General features: G+C 42.7%; 1 pseudogene across 1 annotated transcript in view; it reads right to left on the reverse strand.

Moving 5' to 3' along the window:
- Nucleotides 1–352: 352 nt before the first annotated feature.
- LOC311145339 (centrosomal protein kizuna-like) overlaps nt 353–22600 on the reverse strand; it is a 43035-nt pseudogene continuing 20787 nt past the window's right edge. Inside the window, exons 7-12 of the transcript in view lie at nt 16638–16806; nt 16063–16125; nt 13072–13158; nt 12366–12435; nt 2175–2220; nt 353–423 (exon numbers count right to left, since the gene is read on the reverse strand). The product of the transcript in view is annotated as a centrosomal protein kizuna-like (transcript). The remainder of the gene's footprint in view (nt 424–2174; nt 2221–12365; nt 12436–13071; nt 13159–16062; nt 16126–16637; nt 16807–22600) is intronic.

Consider the following 22600-nt stretch of genomic DNA (forward strand, 5'->3'; position numbering starts at 1 on the left):
CTGCCACATCCGACGAGCATCAGAGCCGGTGTACTAGGATTCGATCTTAGTCCTGTATTGACACTGTTTGTTTGATGGTTAGTCGGAGGGCGTAGTGGGAATTTCTTATAAGAGTCCGGATTAGTGTCCCGCTCCTTGAAAGTGGCAGCTCTAGCCTTTAGCTCAGTGCGGATGTTACCCATAATCCATGGTTTCTGGTTGGGAAATGTATTTATGGTCACTGTGGGGACGACGTCGTCGATGCACTTAATAATGAAGCCGGTGACTGATGTGGTAAACTCCTCAATGCCATCAGATGAATCCCGGAACATATTCTAGTCTGCGCTAGTGAAACAGTCCTGTATCCGGCTTATCATCCGTCTTCATCAGACTTCTGTTTTGAATTCGTCACTGGTACTTCCTGTTTGAGTTTTTGCTTGTAAACTGTAATCAGGAAGATAGAGTAATCGTCAGATTTGCCAAATGTAGGGCGAGGGAGAGATTCGTATGCGTTTCTGTGTGGGAGTAAATATTCATTGAATATTAATTGAGCTTGTTTGACATTGCAGCTGATAGTGCAGGAAACTGCCGACTGACTGATCTACATAGAATATTGCACTATAAATAACGAATCATTATTATTTGTAGATCAGTCAGTCAGTCACAATTTACCCATGACACATTACGGTTTTGCTCCTCTCGAACACAGCTACCGTCACTGAGAGATACTGTTACTTAAAGGGTGAAAAGGAAAAGGGTAGATGGGAGGGAGGGCAGGTTGAGGGGTTTAACAAAGTCAACCAACAAAGACTGCATATTTTATCAAATTTAATTATTATGTTTCTGAGTACTGCATGTCTACTAGAGCAATACTTTGATCACAAAGCATATTATACAAAAATAAAACATGAAAACATGATTGTACTAAAACATTCCTTGCAGCAATAAGATATTAGGGAGTTGGAAATGTCATAGAAAATGAAAAGGCACATGGGAAATGAAAAAGGAAAACTAATACAGGTCTGATATCATCTTTGTACATAACTACAACTTCACTAAACAGTTCCAAAAAACATACATTGTGATCCGTTGTTTATATTGTGGGTCTGTAAACATGTCGATACATCTTTGAGATTATATGAAAAGTGCTATAGAGATGTAATAAATGATTTATTATTATTATTATCTTGTCCTGGGCGATGGGCCACTTCAACAGGTCCACAGGTCGTTTGGTAACGTCCAGAGTGACCATTGTTCTTTGTCATTTCACAGGTGACTCACATCACTACACTCAAGCATGCTAGATGCAGACCACTGGAGATGCTAGCGGCATTGAAAATACATGATTTCCAGCCTAGTGCAAACAAATCGCTTTAAAAGACCAGATTAATCTATTTCAAGCTGTCATTATGAGTTGTAAGAGTTGTTCAGATAAAGAGACTGAAGCAGGGTTAACATCAGTGTGTTTTTTAAAACGCTTCACATACTTTATCCACAGTAAGAGGCATCAAGTTTATTATTATTATTTTTGTATGATACAGTTTGATACATTTTACAACGTATAAATAATCTAGCCAGATAAGGGTAATGAATGGAGGAAAAAATAAAACAGTATGGAGACATTCTCTAAAGCGTTCTCATCAGCTTCTGTTAAGAATCCCTTTTCTCAGGTAGTCAGTCATAAAAATCCTCAGAGTTGTCATTGTTCGTATTGTAGGGCTGAGGACGAATCCTCAGAGTTGTCATTGTTCGTATTGTAGGGCTGAGGACGAATCCTCAGAGCTGTCATTGTTCGTATTGTGGGGCGGCTTCTATCTCGGAGTTACTGTCTGATTCTCCCCAAAAAGCAAAACAATTTATCACACAGACCCAACATTTGTCGCATGAAACTAAATCATGACATTCATAAAAGCAGAGATGGGGGTATTCAAACACAAACAGGAACTGATATTATCATTGTGAAATGTATACTAATTACAGATGCAGCATTGCTATTACAGAGAGCAAGATCTTGAATAATTGTCCATGTGCCCTTTTCACACCCATTTGTGATCCATGCATAGATGGATGATTCTGTCATTAGCATAACATCTCAAGTGGTTCATAATATTGCTAACAACTAGCTTACCACATGATGAAACACAGAGATAGAGACAGCATTATTTAGGATGGCTGTGGATGCATTCCCAACTCACCTTTAGACTGCACTGCAGAGTAGGTTTTCAGTTTGTCTTTTCTCTCCTGAAAAGACACAGAAAACAGTCAATAACCCTGTTAAAAAGCAATAGTCATTGTGACGGTGATCTTTGACATCGAGAGCACTTACGATTTAAAAACTGTATGGCAGTTGTGTCCAATAAGTCAGGCACATAATAAGTAAATGGCATTCAAGGATAAAAAAGGATATTATTGTCACACAGTCAGTGAAATCACACAAACACCATAAATTAAGGCAGCAGAGATGGAGGACCATTCTAGCTCTATGCATGTCCCATCAATCAAATGCACAACTCACACCATCAAACGCCTAGTTTCTTGTACCAGTGCCCTTACCAAAATGTGTATGTAACACACATGTTACAAGGATGCCTATCCAGACCTTGAGGAGCCAGACTTCCAAGCCTAAGCCTGTTTTAAAGGGAAGGAACACCAAAGGGAACTTCCTTGACTCCTGTTCTAATCACGTTGAAGGACTTCCACAAGCCCCCTCTTTATTCAGAAGTGGTCCAAAGACAGGGTTGCTGGGTTCCCATAGCATCAGTGATATCGCTATGTAAATGTGTGACCCCTGAAAGGGCTTTGATGTGCCTTGATGCATATGCAGTAGGCTGTTCTACTTTTAAAGGCCTCCTCTTCAATTTACATAATCACAGGGCCTATTCACAACCACCACAATATATCCCCATCATCTGTCGTGGTTATCGTATATCCATATGGCCTGTTGTTTATTCTTTTATGTCCAACGGTGAAAATATTTTATTTGAGATGGAACAAAAATAGGGCAGTTTGCACGCGCGCACACACACACACACACACACACACACACACACACACACACACACACACACACACACGGTGTTCATACATCTGCATCCATGTGTCCCTCAATTTAAACGCATGACCCCTTTGATTGCCATCCTCACAATTACCCCCTTCTCTCCAAGCCCAGCCAAATGTGACTGCTGTACACTGAGTATATGAACACAATTATGTTGGCTCTGATCCTATTGAAAGCCACTCCATCTTACAAACTATACGTTTCTGCTTTTGCCACACCACCCAAAAAAAAACACCCCCCCAAAAAAACTCCCAACCCATTTCCAACAGTGAGAAGATTGCTTTCCAATACATGGATTCAATTATGTAGCCGGCATTACCATTATAGTGCAACCATTATGTTGACATATCAATAAGCTTCCCGGCAGATATTTTGATGATTTCTACCTCTATGCCTCAAGGCAAGAAAAGAGAGTATACCTCTGAAAACCTTTGGCACTCAGAGCAGGCAAATCAAAACAGAACCAGTCAAGAAACCAAGGTAAAAAAAAGTGGAAATGGGGGGCGAAGCAAGGACGCAATCACAAATAATCAGCCTGTCTGTCTGCATTTGAAAGGGCACCTTGCATACAGTATGTCCTCCTGAAACCGAGAGCAAGCCTTTTAGATTACACCTTTTTTGTTCAAAAGGTACAGATTCAGATATGATTAAAGGAGATATGCTTTATGCAAGAACATTCCTATATTTATTTAACTATTGGGACTTTAGACAAATATAAGTCAACTTCAACAAATTCTAAAGTTAGAACTTAGCTACAGCTATATGAAATAAGACTCACAGCCCTGATCCAATTTGTCAAAGTGACAGACGAAGCTGATTGTAATCTTGCAGTGGACATCTTTAATATCAAAATGTTTTAGGCTTCATTACAGGCAAAAAACAACCTTGTAAGATTGTCTTAGCAGCCAACATGCCGCTTTTAAAATCTGTCTCTTTTGTAATGTTCAAGTCCCCTTTAAGTAGGAGCAATTCTGGACATTTCAATATCTAAAAGATTAGATGAAGTCTCATTAACCTGTTTCCAGAATTCCACTATTATCAAACACTCCAGCAACATTCTTTGCTTTTCATTGAAGGGGTGTTTAATTTAAGGAATACCAGACAGACAAAATTGTAATTACACACACACACATGATCAATAGTCAAATCATCATTTTGGGAAGTGCAACCTTGTAGCTAGTCCTGACTAAATAGTTTTTCATAAGAAAAATGAGGTTGTCTTAGTGCAAGTTGAGCTTCAAATCAAATGTTTCTAAAAATTGGCTGTACTTTTCCAAAAAATTGGTACTTGAAGAAAATTTAGTGAAATATGTTAATGTCTCTGTCCCTGCTACTGTTGTGCTGTATAGAAGGCTATCCTTTAGATTAAATGAAGATGGAACAGAAAAGAGTGAGACAAGGATGTCTGTTCTGCTACTTCTCATGTAGCCTGCTGCTACACTAACATAGCCTGTCAAACACTGTCCCTCTTATTTTATATAGGCACTTATTTTACACAATTTAACATCAGCTGTTACGGCATAGCATTCTAGGCTACGATATTTGAACAACACTGAATTTACAACAGTTAGGTAACACAAGGAAGTGAAAACACAGACATAGTCAATATGTTTATATATTCACATTCCCTCTTTAATATCCAGCCATTTATAGCAACATGTTACTTCTTCTCCCGCCACTGTAATGAGGGTAATAAAATCATGTTTCCGGGGAATAAATTACCATAGTGGGCCCAGGACGCCGCTGACCTTCAATCTAGTGTTCCATTTCCATAAACATTTATGCCAGTTCATCTTGTACTGAGTTTGCCTTAATTGAGGCAATGATCTGAATATGTAAGACAGACTGGGCCAGCCACTGTTTTGCAGACTCTGGTAGACAGAGTAGAACGTAATGTGGAAAATGATGCAAATTATAGCTACCATTGAAATGCCTCCTTTTTGGAGAGTCTCCTTCCTGGTTTTTGTGATTGTTACATATTACTGTTTACCTTATGTTATATCTACATCACACTAAGGTTTGTGAGCAGGAGGACTGCCATCGTTCAATCACAACTTCATGCTTTTTTCTCACATTTGATTATTGTCTATCATTATGTTATATGCCTTGCAGAATGGAGAAATGTTGTATGATACATTGGCACCAGTGGTGGAAAAAGTACCCAATTGTCATACTTGAGTAAAAGTATAGATACCTTAATAGAAAGTTACTCAAGTAAAAGTGAAAGTCAGCCAGTAAAATACTACTTGAGTAAAAGTCTAAAAGTATTTCGTTTTAAATATACTTAAGTATCAAAAGTAAATGTAATTGCAAAAAATACTTAAATATCAAAAAGTAAAAGTATAAATCATTTAAAATTCCTATTATTTAGCAAAGCAGACGGCACAATTGTCTTGTTTAAAAAAAAATGGATAGCCAGGGGCACACACTTACACTCAGACATTATTTACAAAATATGCATTTGTGTTTAGTGAATCCGCCAGACCAGAGACAGTAGGGATGACCACGTGTTCTCTTGATACAGTGGCTTGCGAAAGTATTCACCCCCCTTGGCATTTTTCCTATTTTTTTGCCTTACAACCTGATTTTTGGGGGGTTTGTATCATTTGATTTACACAACATGCCTACCACTTTGAAGATGCAAAATATTTTTTATTGTGAAACAAACAAGGAATAAGACAGAAAATCAGAAAACTTGAGCGTGCATAACTATTCACCCCCCCCCCCCCCCCCCCCCCCCCCCCTCCCCCCCCCCCCTCCCCAAAAGTATATACTTTGTAGAGCCACCTTTTGCAGCAATTACAGCTGCAAGTCTCTTGGGGTATGTCTCTATAAGCTTGGCACATTTAGCCACTGGGATTTTTGCCCATTCTTCAAGGCAAAACTGTACCAGTCCTGTAGCTCAGGACCTGAAGCAAGGATATGCATATTATTGGTACCATTTGAAAGGAAACACTTTGAAGTTTGTGGAAATGTGAAATTAATGTGGGAGAATATAACACATTACATCTGGTAAAAGATAATACAAACAAAAAAACATGCGTTTTCTATCATTTTTTTTGTTCCATCATCTTTGAAATGCAAGAGAAAGGCCACAATATAATATTGCTGTTTAGGCGCAATTTAGATTTTGGCCACTAGATGGTAGCAGTGTGACTGCAAAGTTTCAGATCGATCCAGCGAAACATTGCAATACTGGACTATTTTGTATCAAGTCTGCCCAAATGTGCCGAATTTGTCAAATGATACATTTTCAAGTACATAACTATAGGGAACATACAAAACTGATATGGTAATACAAAATGTAAGTTTACACACTCCCAGGAATGTGATACATGATGGGATCATTAGCTTATACACTAACTTTCACACATCTAGATGGCTGGGCGGGGTGGGTGTGGAGCCAGAGACAGCAGGGGTTCAAACTGTAGAACCCAGTTCCTACATTTGAATAAACATTTGATTTTATCAAACAAAACTATGCTACATTTTATCTCTGGGACCCTTAGGATGACAAATCAGAGCAAGATTACTGAATGTAAGTACATTATTTACCTTCAGAGGTGAATGTATCAAACCAGTTGCCGTGATAAGTTTTTTGTTGTTGTGCACTCTCCTCAAACAATAGCATAGTATTTTTTCACTGTAATAGCTACTGTAAATTGGACAGTGCAGTTAGATTAACCATAATTTAAGCTTTCTGCCCGTGTAAGACATGTCTATGTCCTGGAAATGGTGCTGTTACTTACAGCAGTCATGCTAATCACATTAGCAAACGTTAGCTCAACCATCCCGTATACGGGACACCGATCCCGTAGAGTTTAAAGTGTTTTTACTTAACTACTTTACACCACTGATTGGCACAAATGATACAAAAAAAAAATATATTAATATAACCCATCATATGTCTGCCCCGTATATAAGAATTCCACAATACCACAAATAAGCACCATGTAGCTCAGTTGGTAGAGCATGGCGCTTGCAACGCCAGGGTTGTGGGTTCGTTTCTCACGGGGGGCCAGTATGAAAATGTATGCACTCTGGATAAGAGCGTCTGCAAAATGTAAATGTAATTACTATCCTTCTGCGTTTCAAAAATACAATTTTATTCTCCGCAATTAGACATACTTATTGCTCATCTCTATGTAAAGGAGACATAGGCTTATGACTCTATCCTTTACTTATCATATCCTATCCTTTCAAACTGCACTCTATAATGATTGTGAATTTGGATTGTTGTTTTGTTTTTGTAATGAGTTCATTGGAATTGTATTTGATGATGTGCTTTAATAATGGAAAAATTATACAGGGTTGATTCTGTCTGGGAAAATTATGCTTACCTGGTATCATATACTGTTGGCACAGCCTGGTAGAGAATGCTGCCTTAATTTACCCTGTCTTTTTAAAGCTCCTAACACCCACAAAGAAATGCTAATAGCACAGGCACTTTAGCACATCGTTAGTCTAAAGGAAAAGGGAAAAAAGAGGGAGACCCATCACCCCATCAACTCCTACTCCCTTCCCAGCTATGACCCACAGCTAAATTGTTTAGGTCTGTTTAGAGGTTTAAAACAGCAGAGTATTATAGTAGGATGTAGCTAGCACTCAGGGGGGCAACAGTGTGAGGCAACCCTGGGCATTCACTACTTCCATTCTGTGCTCTCTAACGTGTGAGTGCTCTCTGCTGGCCATAAAGAGGAACTGCAGAGCTGTAGAAATGGTGCTACAGATTCACACTCAAGTACATTCATTGATAGCAGGCGGCTCCTTCATTGGAATCCCAGCTGCTTGACAGAACAGAACACAACACAACAATGATTGACTGAATTAAAATGGAATAGCCTAATTATATTCAATAGAATTCAAGTCCATTTAAAATTATTCACTAAGATTCACAAGTTTACACTACATTATAATTTTTTTTAAATTACCTTAGTTAGACAACTTTGTTATTGGAATGTGACACATTATTCTCTAATAAAATGTTCCTCTTATGAAAAACAAAACCTTACTTTTGTCATGAATAGAAATTAAAAGACATGATATTGTGTGATTAACCAGGTATTCGACAGATGGATACTTTATGGATACTGTTAGGCATGGTGTGTGTTAGGCATGGTGTGTTAGGCATGGTGTGTGTTAGGCATGGTGTGTGTTAGGTATGGTGTGTGTTAGGTATGGTGTGTGTTAGCTATGGTGTGTGTTAGGTATGATGTGTGTTAGGTATGGTGTGCGTTAGGTATGGTGTGTGTTAGGTATGTGTGCGTTAGCTATGGTGTGTGTTAGGTATGATGTGTGTTAGGTATGGTGTGCGTTAGGTATGGTGTGCGTTAGGCATGGTGTGCGTTAGGTATGGTGTGCGTTAGGCATGGTGTGTGTTAGGTATGTGTGCGTTAGGCATGGTGTGTGTTGAGTATGGTGTGTGTTAGGTATGGTGTGTGTTAGGTATGGTGTGCGTTAGGTATGGTGTGTGTTAGGCATGGTGTGTGTTAGGTATGGTGTGTGTTAGGCATGGTGTGTGTTAGGTATGGTGTGCGTTAGGCATGGTGTGTATTAAGTATGGTGTGTGTTAGGTATGGTGTGTGTTAGGTTTGGTGTGCATTAGGTATGGTGTGTGTTAGGCATGGTGTGTGTTAAGTATGATGTGTGTTAGGTATGGTGTGTGTTAAGTATGGTGTGTGTCAGGCATGGTGTGTGTTAGGCATGGTGTGTGTTAGGTATGGTGTGTGTTAGGTATGGTGTGTGTTAGCTATGGTGTGCGTTAGGTATGGTGTGTGTCAGGCATGGTGTGTGTTAGGTATGTGTGTGTTAGGTATGGTGTGTGTTAGGTATGGTGTGCGTTAGGCATGGTGTGTGTTAGGTATGTGTGTGTTAGGTATGGTGTGTGTTAGGTATGGTGTGCGTTAGGCATGGTGTGTGTTAAGTATGGTGTGTGTTAGGTATGGTGTGTGTTAGGTATGGTGTGCGTTAGGTATGGTGTGTGTTAGGCATGGTGTGTGTTAGGTATGGTGTGTGTTAGGTATGGTGTGTGTTAGGCATGGTGTGTGTTAAGTATGGTGTGTGTTAGGTATGGTGTGTGTCAGGCATGGTGTGTGTTAGGTTTGGTGTGTGTTAGGTATGGTGTGTGTTAGGCATGGTGTGTGTTAGGTTTGGTGTGTGTTAGGTATGGTGTGTGTTAGGTTTGGTGTGTGTTAGGCATGGTGTGTGTTAGGCATGGTGTGTGTTAGGTTTGGTGTGTGTTAGGTATGGTGTGTGTTAGGTTTGGTGTGTGTTAGGCATGGTGTGTGTTAGGCATGGTGTGTGTTAGGTATGGTGTGTGTTAGACATGGTGTGTGTTAGGTTTGGTGTGAATGACTGTGGGAGGAGAAGAGGAACCCAATGTAGGAGAGTGACCTCCTCTGGCAGTAGCCTCTCAATGCTGCCTGCCTTTCTGTCGTTCTCTGTCTATCACTGCCTGTTTCTCTTCCCCAGTCCCAAATCAAATCATAGACCATTGCAACAGCTACAGTATATGGAGTTACACCCATATTGCTTACACAATGTCGATGCTTTCAGATCTACAAATGAAGGGCCAGTAAGAAGTGTCTAGGGGTAGGAGCAAGCTTTTGTTTTCAGACTGAGTATTTGTATACCTTTGCCAGGAATTCGCACTGAAATAAAGCACAGTTTGTCTCTGTCGGTCTTTCTCTGCCGAAAGTCCTTGACCACATTTCTGTCTAATCTGGGTCTGTTAGTTTGTCTGCATGTTCATCGGTCTCTTTACCTGCCTCTTTCTGGGGCCATCTCTCTGTTTCACTCCCTCCCTGTGTTCTGCGAGAGATGCCACATACATCGCTTCCTCCTGCCTCTCTTCCACAGAGGGCTAACTTCTGATTATGACACTTTGGCTCTGTCTGAGTGATTGGGGTGTGAATACCTGAGCACATGCTGTTGTCCAAGGGAACGCTCCACACACTAATTGTCAAGTGAAGGTTTTTGTCAAGCAGGGACGCGGCATCACAAACATAGCAGACTCTGATGACTGGAGAGAGAGAGATAGCCTACGTTTTCTTTTGCTTTTTTAGTGAGACATTTTGTTCTTAAATCAAGGCCAGGCCAAAAAAAGAGATGAAAAAACAGAAGAAGAAAAAAATAACTAGAAAGGAAAACCATCTGAAATGCCTACAGTAAAAGAAGAAAAACAGCACAATGATTCTTGTACAAGAGGAAGCAGTGGCATGCACCCCCAGACAAAGGGGAACAAGTGGTCTTTACATGGAGTGCAGCTGCTTATTAAGACTCACTCCTTCCTGCATTATTCCTTTCATCCCCACTCAACCACAAAGTGATTTTGCTTTACCACTCACAATGGCAGCAAAAGATTTCTAATGGATGAATCCTTACAAAACTGTTGCAGATCTGTCCGCTTGGCCGTGATTCACAATACAATAAACAGCACATTCTATAAAGTGTCTTGCTGAAAAACATTGTGTGGAGGAGACAGAAACAAAATGGAATATGAAAGACCTCAATTCTCTCCAATGCCATAATAGTGAAATGAGCACATATAAATGTGTTAAGAGTATCTCTTTGTATCTTGTATAGACTGCATATATTTAATCTTTAAAGCGTATTAAGGCAGAGTCATTGCTATGCAAAGAAGCACCCAGCGCTTTTCTCTTGCTTTTCAGCCGAGTGTAGTGCTTGGCCAATAGGACTTGCCCCCTGCCTCTCATTCTGCATTCATAACATGCAACATTTGCACAATGTATCTCTCAAAGGCTCCTGAATAGAGAGCCTTAATACTCATGTAAACAACTGCAAACCAATTACTTAATGAATCGGGCCCACACATAATGAGGAGCCACACAAAGGGCTATAAATGCATTTTTTGCACCAAAGCCTCTGCTTTAAACTACAATCCCTCAGCTGTAGTCTAGGCTTAACTGGCAATTCATAATTATTGTCTAAGACAACAGAGAGGAGGCCTTTTATTTTATTTTTTCAGCCACAGAGTATTTTGATGGCACTCGTCGGCTCACTGACAAAATAAAGCAAATAATGAAAAAGGGAGAAGAAGAGGGGAAGAAAGGAAAATACATAAGGAGAGGGAGAGAGAAGGAGTGACAGAGAGGAATAGAGAAAGGGGGAAATAGATGGGGAGAGAGACATTGAGATAGAACCAGAGAAAGAGAAAGAGAAGGGCAGAGCAGAGCATGCTGCAGTGTTATGTTTTTGTTCAAGTGCTGGGTTTCGAGACCACTTGTTGAAGCAATAAAGCCCAAGAAGTGACAGTGGTAAGTGGAATGCTTAAAACGTAAGCATCTGGGGGGACACATCACAGAGGAGCAGGAAAGAGGTACGATGGAGACCGCTCTCAGTAGTCGCTCCACAACAGCTCACTCTTTCCCTGACCAGATTAGATGTCAAGCATGCAAAACTACTCATTAGTCCCATTTCAATCATTTATGCACAGGACCACCATGACCACAGTGGCCAATCAGAGTTGTGATTCTTGTTATTTCCTCTACATTTACGCTTGTTTTATCGCCTTAGATTTGGGCTTCCCATGCGCCTTAATGACGGTGGAGACTGAGCCATCTGAGAGGGTCTGGAGTCTGAAATTGGCTCATGTTTATTAAAGAGGTTCAGTCATTGGGCTGGCACTGGCAGACAGTAACGCCTCAATAGAGATGGGCCATTATGTATTTTCCTCTGCTAATAGGTAGACTGGGAGAGCCCACTGGCTGGCCAGGGAGACGCACATGTTGAGCCCTTGTGTCAGCGTGGTGCCCAGTAATCACATGAAATCAGAGAAGATTATTCCTCATAACGTTTACCCAGCCATTACCTTCCCAAATCGGCTCCCGGTGAAGAGGCGCTCTGGGGACTGCACAATTGCAGATTTGGATGAAGTCATGTTGATATTCAGATGTTATTTTCCTACCACTCAGCGCTTTGATTTGAGCAGCCCTAAATGAAATTCAGGATGTGTGGAAGCTCTGGAAATTAAAAGGATGTGTCATCTTAAAACTCATCCTTCTGAGTCTTCCTTTAAAAACAGTCGACTAATTATATACTTGATTTTATATTTGTATACGTAGTACCACAACGGACTGCTTTTATAGCTAGCCTCCTGAAACATGAACCCTATAAATAGTGAGAGCAAGCTTTAGGCTTGATAACAGTCTGACCTTTTGTTTTCATGCACAAGTTAATGGGTGGCACACCGTTGATCTAATGGAAATTAACAGGGAATTATGAGAGCCACATGCAAATGTACATCATCCACTTTGCTGTCTGGTGGCCTATTTCCCATAAAGGGAGTGAATAATAATAATGTTCTTACCAAGGGTAAGGGTCTTGATGAGAGGAGCGCTCAACTCTCCCGGTATCCACTTCATAGCCATAATTTATTCCTTAAAGAGCAAACAAGACATATCAAACATTTTGATTTGTGCATCTATTTTCATAACTACATTTAAAAAGAATGTCAAAACCTGGCAATGATCATGTCTGTATGTAATGTATCGGTATCTATGGAGCAATAGAACAACTTTTCATGGCTGTATGTAATGTATCAGTATCTATGGAGCAATAGAATAAAATTAAAAAAGTATGTATGTAATGTATCAGTATCTATGTAGTTTAATGTTGTAATGTTTTTGCACCATGGAATTTAGGGACCCACAATGGAAATAAGTGTCTGACTATTTTGTCATATCCCTGTCACGTTTTTTAAATGTATGTACTGTGTGTTTATGTGTTTTATTAACTGGCAAATAAAATCAATCAATCAATAAATCTATTACATGATAAGCGATGTTGTGTATTCACATACATGTAAATGGATGAAGAGGAAAAGCACAGATGAAAGCTGTGTCCCTTGACTGACTCAAAGAAATCTGGACACATGGTGGGTATATTCTTTATACAACACTCATACCAATTCTTTATGGGACGGTGAGACATATGGTCAGTGTTGACCGATGATTAGGCCACAGTGGCTGGCTGGAGGGGTGGTGTGTGGTGGTGCGGGTGATGTCTCGCCTTACCTGACAGATCCTCCTCCTCCTCGTCTCCAGAGCTCTGCTGCCTCTCCTGCGTGGCAGACTGTTTAAGCAGCTGATATGCTTTTGTTTCTGTTCAAAAAACACAAAATGCCCCAGTTAAATATTGACTCAAGACCCAGGTTTCGAACTTTCAGAGGCTGTGAGTTTGATGAGACAACACGCTCCGATGGCTGGCTCTTTGGGCCTTCTGATGAACAGAGTGGGTAAAAACAGAGCAGGGCAGGCTAAACTGTGTATTTAACGCCAAGAGGAGAAACAGTTTCCACGACACCATAATCACTCTCCACATTATCTTTGTATTAGGCAGGCCTCCCTACTCAGAAGAGATTGACGGATTTTCTTTAAATAAAACACTAACTACTTCCATATACAGTGGATTAGGTATCATATTTGACAACTACACAGGCTTCAAAATCAATAGAGAAGCTGAAAGGCTGTAAATTTGTCTAAAGATGATGACACACTAACACACCATGGTAAATCAACATAATAGCAATATAGTTGTTTAAATCCAAGTTTCAGGCTAGGGGTTCAGTTTTCGCATCCAAGCGCGCTATTTGTGGGCACGAATACTTTGAACTCTGTGGGCAACAAATGTATGTTTGGCCTTACAGAAATGATGAAACAATGTAACATTTATATGACAAATACAGTGCATTCGGAAAGTATTCAGACCCCTTGACTTTTTCCACATGTTGTTACGTTACAGCCTTATTCTAAAATTGATTAAATCTGCTTTTTTCCCCATCAATCTACACATAATACCCCATAATGACAAAGCAAAAACAGGTTTTTAGACATTTTTGCAAATGTATTACAAATAAAAAACTGAAATATCCCATTTACATAAGTATTCAGACCCTTTACTCAGTACTTTGTTGAAGCACCTTTGGCAGCGATTACAGCCTCAAGTATTCTTGGGTATGACGCTACAAGCTTGGAGTTTCTCCCATTCTTCTCTGCATATCCTCTCATGCTCTGTCAGGTTGGATGGGGAGCATCGCTGCACAGCTATTTTCAGGTCTCTCCAGAGATGTTCGATCGAGTTGAGTCCAGGCTCTGTCTGGGCCACTCAAGGACATTCAGAGACTTGTCCCGAAGCCACTACTGCATTGTCTTGGCTGTGTACTTAGGGTCGTTGTCCTGTTGGATGGTGAACCTTCGCCCCAGTCTGACGTCCTGAGCGCTCTGGAGCAGGTTTTCATCAAGGATCTCTATGTACTTTGCTCCGTTCAGCTTTCCCTCGATCCTGACTAGTCTCCCAGTCCCTGCCGCTGAAAAACATCCCCACAGCATGATGCTGCCACCACCATGCTTCACTGTAGGGATGGTGCCAGGGTTACTCCAGATGTGACGCTTGGCATTCAAGCCAAAGAGTTCAATCTCGATTTCATCAGACCAGAGAATCTTGTTTCTCATGGTCTGAGAGTCCTTTAGGTGACTTTTGGCAAACTCCAAGCGGGCTGTCATGTGCCTTTTACCGAGGACTGGCTTCCGTCTGGCCACTCTACCATAAATGGTTGTCTTTCTGGAAGGTTCTCCCATCTCTACAGAGGAACTCTGGAGCTCCGTCAGAGTCACCATCGGGTTCTTGGTCACCTCCCTAAGAAGGCCTTTCTCCCCCGATTGCTCAGTTTGGCTGGGTGGCCAGCTCTAGGAAGAGTCTTGGTGGTTCAAAAGTTCTTCCATTTAAGAATGATGGAGGCCACTGTGTTCTTGGGAACCTTCAATGCTGCAGACATTTTTTGATACCCTTCCCCAGATCTGTACCTCGACACAATCCTCTCGGAGCTCTATGGACAATTCATTCGACCTCAAGGCTTGGTTTTTGCTCTGACATGCACTGTCAACTGTGGGACCTTATATAGACAGGTGTGTGCCTTTCCAAATCATGTCCAATCAATTGAATTTACCACAGGTGGACTCCAATCAAGTGGTAGAAACATCTCAAGGATGATCAATGGAAACAGGATGCATCTGAGCTCAATTTCGAGTCTCATAGCAAAGGGTCTGAATACTTATGTTAATAATATATTTCTGTATTTTATTTTTAATACATTTGCAAAGAAAAATCTAAAAACCTGTTTTCGCTTTGTCATTATGGGGTATTGTTCGTAGATTGATTAAGATTCTTTTTTTTTTTAATGCATTTTAGAATAAGGCTGTAACGTAACAAAATGTGGAAAAGGTCAAGGGTTCTGAATACTTTCAGAATGCACTGTATATATAAGTATCTGTCCATTGTAGTTGTTCTGTCTGTAGAATTGTTTGCGAGGACTAACAAATGCATGTCACTTTAAGCATATACAGCTACACATTCTTAACTCATTACCTTCAGCTTGTGTTGCCAGTGTGTGGTAACAGATAGACATCACTTACTGTTGCCCAGCAGTGGCTCCAGCCATGAAACTGGACTGTAAATGTCTCTTTTCAAAAAATATTTAGCTTTTGATTAGTTGCGATTTGAAACTGGACTGGTCCTGTGGTCTTGCGCCATTGTAGATGCTCACAAATGAAACGCTCAGTATGAAATCTATGATAGCCAAGTGAAACAATAGATTGTTTTACATTTCTGAGATTCTGGTGTGGACTGGAACCCAGCATGCCTTCACATCTCGTCTTTTCAGGTATGCTGCTGCAAAGCATTGTTTAGAAGATAATGAGAACCAATGACCGATCTCTAGCTACACCCCGGTGTCCTGACAATTAAACCGTTGCATTATACGGGTGCATTATGCGGGTGCGAATTATCAATATGGCCACGCCTCTGCTCTGGCCAGCTGAAAGCATGCACTGTTTCTCCAAGATAATTAGAGGAACTGCACAGCTCTTCAGGTAGGACTTTGACCCCAGATTTACCTTGATCATCCTGCCACAGCCATCCATTTAAAAGAGCCCATTATCAGTGGCTGTGGGAGGAAAACAAACACCACACAAGAACTCTGAATGCAGGGCTCGGCGCTGCCTTTTTACCTCTAATAGGAATACTTTCCACGGGGCTCTCGTCCTGGCTGTCCTCTTCACCACTTTGTAGTCCTGTCAGAAAGGGAGGCCCACACAGAGCTCAGAGACAGGGGGAGGCTGGGACTCTGGTTTTCCCTTTGTCTGAATAGAGAGCCCTATGAAGACAGGCTGCCAGGGATTCAAAAAGAGGCCTACGTTAAAAGTGTTGTGATTCTTTGTCATATGGGGGAAGTTTCATTTCAGTGCAGCGATTGTTCATACTTAACAGAAATGGTACCATTCTACCATTGCCAACATCCAAAACCTCTCTCTGTCTCGCTGGGCAATTACTGACTTTTTTCAGTTTGAGATGTTGTGAAAACTAAACTTGCAATATCTGCAAATTACTTCTGATTGAAATAGTTCTAGTCTAAAAACACAGGCATCATTGGACATGGTCATACTCCCAACTTCCCTCATTAATTTTAGTCTTGAGGCTGGTTACACAGTTCACTATCATAACCCGGAAAGTGATGCATCACTACTTGCACTAGCACATTAGCTACTGTAGTGGCCAGACGACATGGTGAGAGAGCGATAATGACCTTGCATCCCTGCGGCGTGGTGCTCCTGAGCAGGTCTGACTGGTCGGACCTCCGCAGCACTGTCGTAGAGGAATTAGGGAAGGCCACAGGAAGACGACTCACTGTCCACTTCCACCGTGGGGCACTCCTCGCTGGACCGGGACAAAAGTGTCCTCAGCAGCACTTTGGCCTGCAACCATGGCAAATTAAAAACACATTCTAATTACTCCCACATTGTGAAGGGAGCGTCAAATTGAACTCCTACCAATTAAACAAGTAATCTACCAGGCCTGGCTGTGGTACAGAGCACTGCACATCTCTCTCTCTCCCTCTCTCTCCCTCTTTCTCCCTCTCCCCCTCCCATGAGATTAGACAAGCACCTAAGGAATGCAATCATCCTCACATTAATGTGAAACACGTTAAGATATCTCCACTTGGCAGAGAGGATAGAGACAAACTGCTCTCTTCCTTCCTCTCCACTTATTTATCTCCTGGGAGACGAGGATACTGTGTGATGACATACGGATTCCTTTCACCGTATCAAACCAGCCATCATCATCTGAGAGTTAGGCCCTCTCTTGTCTTCAAAGGCTGCCTCTCAGCTCAGATGGCTGTTCACAACTTTTAATGAGCACTAATATGAAGGGGATGATCAGGAGGATTTTAGACACGGACAAACTTTAAGTACATGTACAATATTAGTTGTTATCGGCAGGTCATTGGGAGACTGACAGTGTGTACATGCTTTCATATCCCGAGAGGGGAACAAACACCAACTCCAATCTGATCTCCTCTTCAACACTGACAATCAAAAATGTCCTGATCCTTATTCCTGATATTTCTCTTTTTAAATACAGTCAAATGTACCACGGAGCAGGGAGAGCTCTCACAAACCACTGCATTTTAAATATCAATGAATGCAACTGTTGGCCCTTGAATACTCAAAGGGCCTCTTTGAGTGTGCATGCTAGCTGCATGCTCCCGTTTGTTACAGTGGTGAAGGCTGTGTGGCAAGACGTGAATGGAAATTCTGTTTGCTCTCTTGTGTGACAGTGAAGGAGAATAAGATGTTGTGAGTGTTTGTGATAGAAAGAGAGAGAGAGAAAGAAAGAAAGAGAGAGAGAGTGAGAGAGTGCGTGAGTGCGTGAGTGACTGAATGACTGAGTGACTGAGTGACTGAGTGAGTGAGAGGTTTACACTCAAGCTCTTCCTGGTGCACTTGGACATGATGATCAGGATGGCGGCACCTCTCTTCTCTTTGACAGTTCATATTTTCAAGAGCCTCTACAGCCTCTCTCTCTTGCGTCAGGGATGTCACAACAACATCTCTAGCTCCACCACAAGAACCAGAGCTAAAACGCTAACAGCCCTTTATTGAATACAAATAAGATTGTTATTTTTCAAAACTGATTATATTCAAAGAAATAAACTTCTCCTTTGTTGTGAAGGACAAATATTTCCTACTCCTTCATCCAATGTTAAGAGATGAATCTGTATAAACGTACACATTGATTTGGTTTGTAATACATTTACATGTTTCTCATTTACAATGACAACCCTGAGCACACAAACAAAGAAAGTAACAGAGAGGATTCAGGAAGGAAGATGAGATGCAATATGGGTCCCTTACTCTTATCTCTATCTTTCAGCCTATGTGGGCCTGGTGAATAGTCACTGTAATTTCATCGCCGGTTTAATTAGGCATACTCTGCTGCAAGGTCAATGAGTAGGGACTTTCAAAGACTCCCGCCTCGGTTGTGAAGAAGGTCTAATGCCTGCCTCACTCACACGGGCCTTGGCCACGGCAATACTTCAGCTAATAACAAATTAAAGGCCTGTGTTTTTCAGGAGAATAAGCCACAGGATGAAAGGAGTCTGGGCAGAGCCTGTTATTTGCAATTAGCGCATGGGTCAGAGTTTCCCTTCGGTCAAGGTCATCCTGTGTTGTAATCTGATGAGTGGGAATCACTGCATTTCACACACACAGAGACAAAGAGGCCCAAAGTGCTATCGCCTTCTTAACATCGATTGTCCATACAATGGCAACTATCTTTGAAAGCCAACTAACATTCGAAAGCCCCTGATATCGTGTTGTCTGTAAAAAATCTAAGATATCCTTGTAATGCATGACGTGCTTGCAGGGCTCTAAATCAAACTTTTTCATTCATAGCACTGGTGTCCCAACTTATAAAAGTTAGGAGCACAACATAAAATTTAGGAGCACCTGTCAAGACTTCCGCCGAAGCTGCCTCCCCTCCTTGTTCGGGCAGGTTTCGGCGTTCGTCGTCACCGGCTTACTAGCTACTGCAGATCCCATTCTCATCACTCCACTTGTCATGTCTTGTCTTGGCGGGCGAACGACTGGTCCATCTGAGGCAGGGGACGAGGACCGCACAGGATTACGCGCTGGAGTTCCGGATGCTGGCAGCGGGGTCCGGGTGGAACGAGCGGGCCCTGATCTACCATTTCCGGTGCCACCTAAGGGAGGACGTACGACAGGAGCTAGCCTGCCGTGATGCCATGCTATTGCGCTCTCAACTGGTGGACATGGCCATCCGGCTGGACAATCTGCTAGCAGCCAGAGAACGTCCTGGTAGGGGTCTGCCCGTTCCCACTCCGGACGACTCTGACACCGAGCAGATGGAGCAGGGGGGAGCCACCGGTCGAGAGACATTCTGGGTACGAAGAACGTGAAGGCAGACGCACTGTCTCGGCTGTATGACACAGAGGAGAGGCCCAGAAACAACACCCCCATACTCCCGGCCTCATGCATTGTGGCGCCGGTAGTATGGGCGATGGACGCGGACATAGCACAGGCATTACGCACAGATCCATCTCCACCGCAGTGTCCAGCTGGGCTGCAGTACGTGCCTGCGCTTATCTGTGATAGTCTGATCTACTGGGCACACACGACACCCTCCTCTGGTCATCCAGGTATCGGTCGTACAATGCCCTGCCTGACCGAGAAGTACTGGTGGCCTACCTTGGACGTGAGGGTGTATGCACCTAGGCACCTCCCAGCGGGTAAGCTACAACCTTTACCAGTTCCACAACGACCATGGTCTCACCTTAGTATTGATTTTCTTACTGATCTTCCCCTCTCCCAAGGTAACACCACTATCCTGGTCGTTGTGGATCGCTTTTCGAAGTCCTGCCGCCTCCTTCCTCTGCCCGGTCTCCCCACGGCCCTACAAACTGCAGAGGCTCTGTTTACTCACATCTTCCGGCACTATGGGGTACCAGAGGATATAGTGTCCGACCGAGGTCCCCAGTTCACGTCTAGAGTCTGGAAGGCGTTCATGGAACATCTGGGGGTCTCGGTCAGCCTGACCTCTGGATTTCACCCCGAGAGTAATGGGCAGGTGGAAAGGGTGAATCAAGATGTGGGTAGGTTCCTGCGGACCTACTGTCAGGACCGGCCGGGGGAGTGGTCGGTGTTCCTACCATGGGCAGAATACACTCAGAACTCTCTCCGCCACTCCTCCACTAACCTAACACCCTTCCAATGTGTTTTGGGTTACCAACCGGTCCTGGCACCGTGGCACCAGAGCCAGACCGAGGCTCCTGCGGTGGATGACTGGTTTCCGCGTGCGGAGTCGACTTGGGACGCTGCCTACGTTCGCCTCCAGCACGCTGTGCGTCGTCAGTGGAGTGGGAGGGGTACGGTCCGGAGGAACGGTGCTGGGTCCCAAGGAGGGACATCCTCGATCCCTCCCTGTTGAGGGATTTCCACCGTCGCCATCCGACTTGCCCTGCTCCGCGTCCTCCTGGCCATCCCCGAGGCCGGGGTCGGCGCACTGCTGGAGCCGCGCGTCAAGGGGGGGGTACTGTTACGACTTCCGCCGAGGCTGCCTCCCCTCCTTGTTCGGGCAGGTTTCGGTGTTCGTCGTCACCGGCTTACTAGCTACTGCCGATCCCATTCTCATCACTCCACTTGTCATGTCTTGTCTTGTCAATCACACACACATGGTGCTCATTCCCCTAATTAGTATGTGTATAAGTGTTCCCTCTGTTCCCCTTGTCTTTGTGAGTGATTGTTTCATTGTGAGAGTGAGTAGCTCGGTTGAGCTACTCTTCCATACGTTATTGCCAAGGTGTAATATTTCCCTTCTGATAGTTTCGTACTGACGCTGGGTGCGTTTTATTTATGCAAACGGAATAAACTCTGGACTTCGGTGTTTTACCTCCTGCGCCTGACTCCTTCCTTCACACCTCATCACAGCACCAGAATTCTTTATTTTTATCGATTGAGATATGGCCTATATACAGCTGCGGAAATAATAAAGAGACCACTGCAAAATGATCAGTTTCTCTGGTTTTACTATTTATAGGTATGTGTTTGGGTAAAAATAACATTTTTGTTTTATTCTATAAACTACTGACAACATTTCTCCCAAATTCCAAATAAAAATATTGTAATTTAGAGCATTTATTTGCAGAAAATGACAACTGGTCAAAATAACAAAAAAGATGCAATGTTGTCAGACCTCGAATAATGCAAAGAAAATAAGTTCATGTTCATTTTTAAACAACACAATAGTAATGTTTTAACTTAGGAAGAGTTCAGAAATCAATATTTGGTGGAATAAACCTGATTTTCAATCACAGCTTTCATGCGTCATGGCATGCTCTCCACCAGTCTTTCACATTGATGTTGGGTGACTTTATGCCACTCCTGGCGCAAAAATTCAAGCAGCTCGGCCTTGTTTGATGGCTTGTGACCATCCATTTTCCTCTTGATCACATTCCAGAAGTTTTCAATGGGGTTCAGGTCTGGAGATTGGGCTGGCCATGACATGGTCTTGATCTGGTGGTCCTCCATCCACACCTTGATTGACCTGGTTGTGTGGTATGGCGCATTGTCCTGCTGGAAAAACCAATCCTCAGAGTTGGGGAACAGTGTCAGAGCAAAAGGAAGCACATTTTCTTCCAGGACAACCTTGTACATGGTTTGATTCATGCGTCCTTCACAAAGACAAATCTGCCCGATTCCAGCCTTGCTGAAGCACCCCCAGATCATTTTTTAAAACATTTTAGTCATTTAGCAGACGCTCTTATCTAGAGCGACTTACAGTTAGTGAGTGCATACATGTTTGTTTGTTTTTTCATACTGGCCCCCCGTGGGAATTGAACCCACAACCCTGGTGTTGCAAACGCCATGCTCTACAAACTGAGCTACACGGGGCCCTACATGGATCATCACCAATCCTCCACCAAATGTCATAGTGGGTGCGAGACACTGTGGCTTATAGGCCTCTCCAGGTCTCAGTCTAACCATTAGACGACCAGGTGTTGGGCAAAACTGAAAATTGGACTCATCAGAGAAGATGACCTTACTCCAGTCCTCTACGGTCCAATCCTTATGGTCTTTTGCAAACCTCAGCCTGGCTCTTCTTTGCTTCTCATTGATGAAGGGCTTTTTTCTAGCTTTGCACGACTTCAGCCCTGCCCCTAGGAGCCTGTTTCGAACCGTCTACGCCGTGCAATTTACCCCAGCTGCCGTTTGCCATTCTTTTTGTAGGACACTTGATGTCATCCTACTGTTGTTGAGTGACATTCGAATGAGTTGGCGGTCATCCCAGTCAGTAGAGAGTCGTTTTTGCCCTCTGCTGGTCTGTAGCTTTGTTGTCCTCAATGTCTGCTGCTTGACCTTGTTCTTATGAACCGCCGTGTTTGACATTTTAAGGATGGAAGCAACCTGACGCTTACTGTATCCCTCTGCCAGTAAAGCCAGAATTGAACCCTTCTTTTCCTCACTCAAAACTTTCCTTTTCAACTCTTTTGGCATGGTCAATAGTTATTTTTTGATTAATATTACTTTTGAGGTACTATTAGCACTGTTTTTGCCATCCAGCTGGTCCTATTGCAAGAGGATGGTGATGACCACAGCAGTGGTTTTTATACTTATCCTCGTTAAATAAGATGTGATGTGATCACCTAATCAGTACCTAATTCAGTAGAATGAGGTGTGCCTGTGTTGGAAT

Source organism: Coregonus lavaretus (genome assembly GCF_964263955.1).
Source record: "Coregonus lavaretus genome assembly, chromosome: 18".
Taxonomy (NCBI): domain Eukaryota; kingdom Metazoa; phylum Chordata; class Actinopteri; order Salmoniformes; family Salmonidae; genus Coregonus; species Coregonus lavaretus.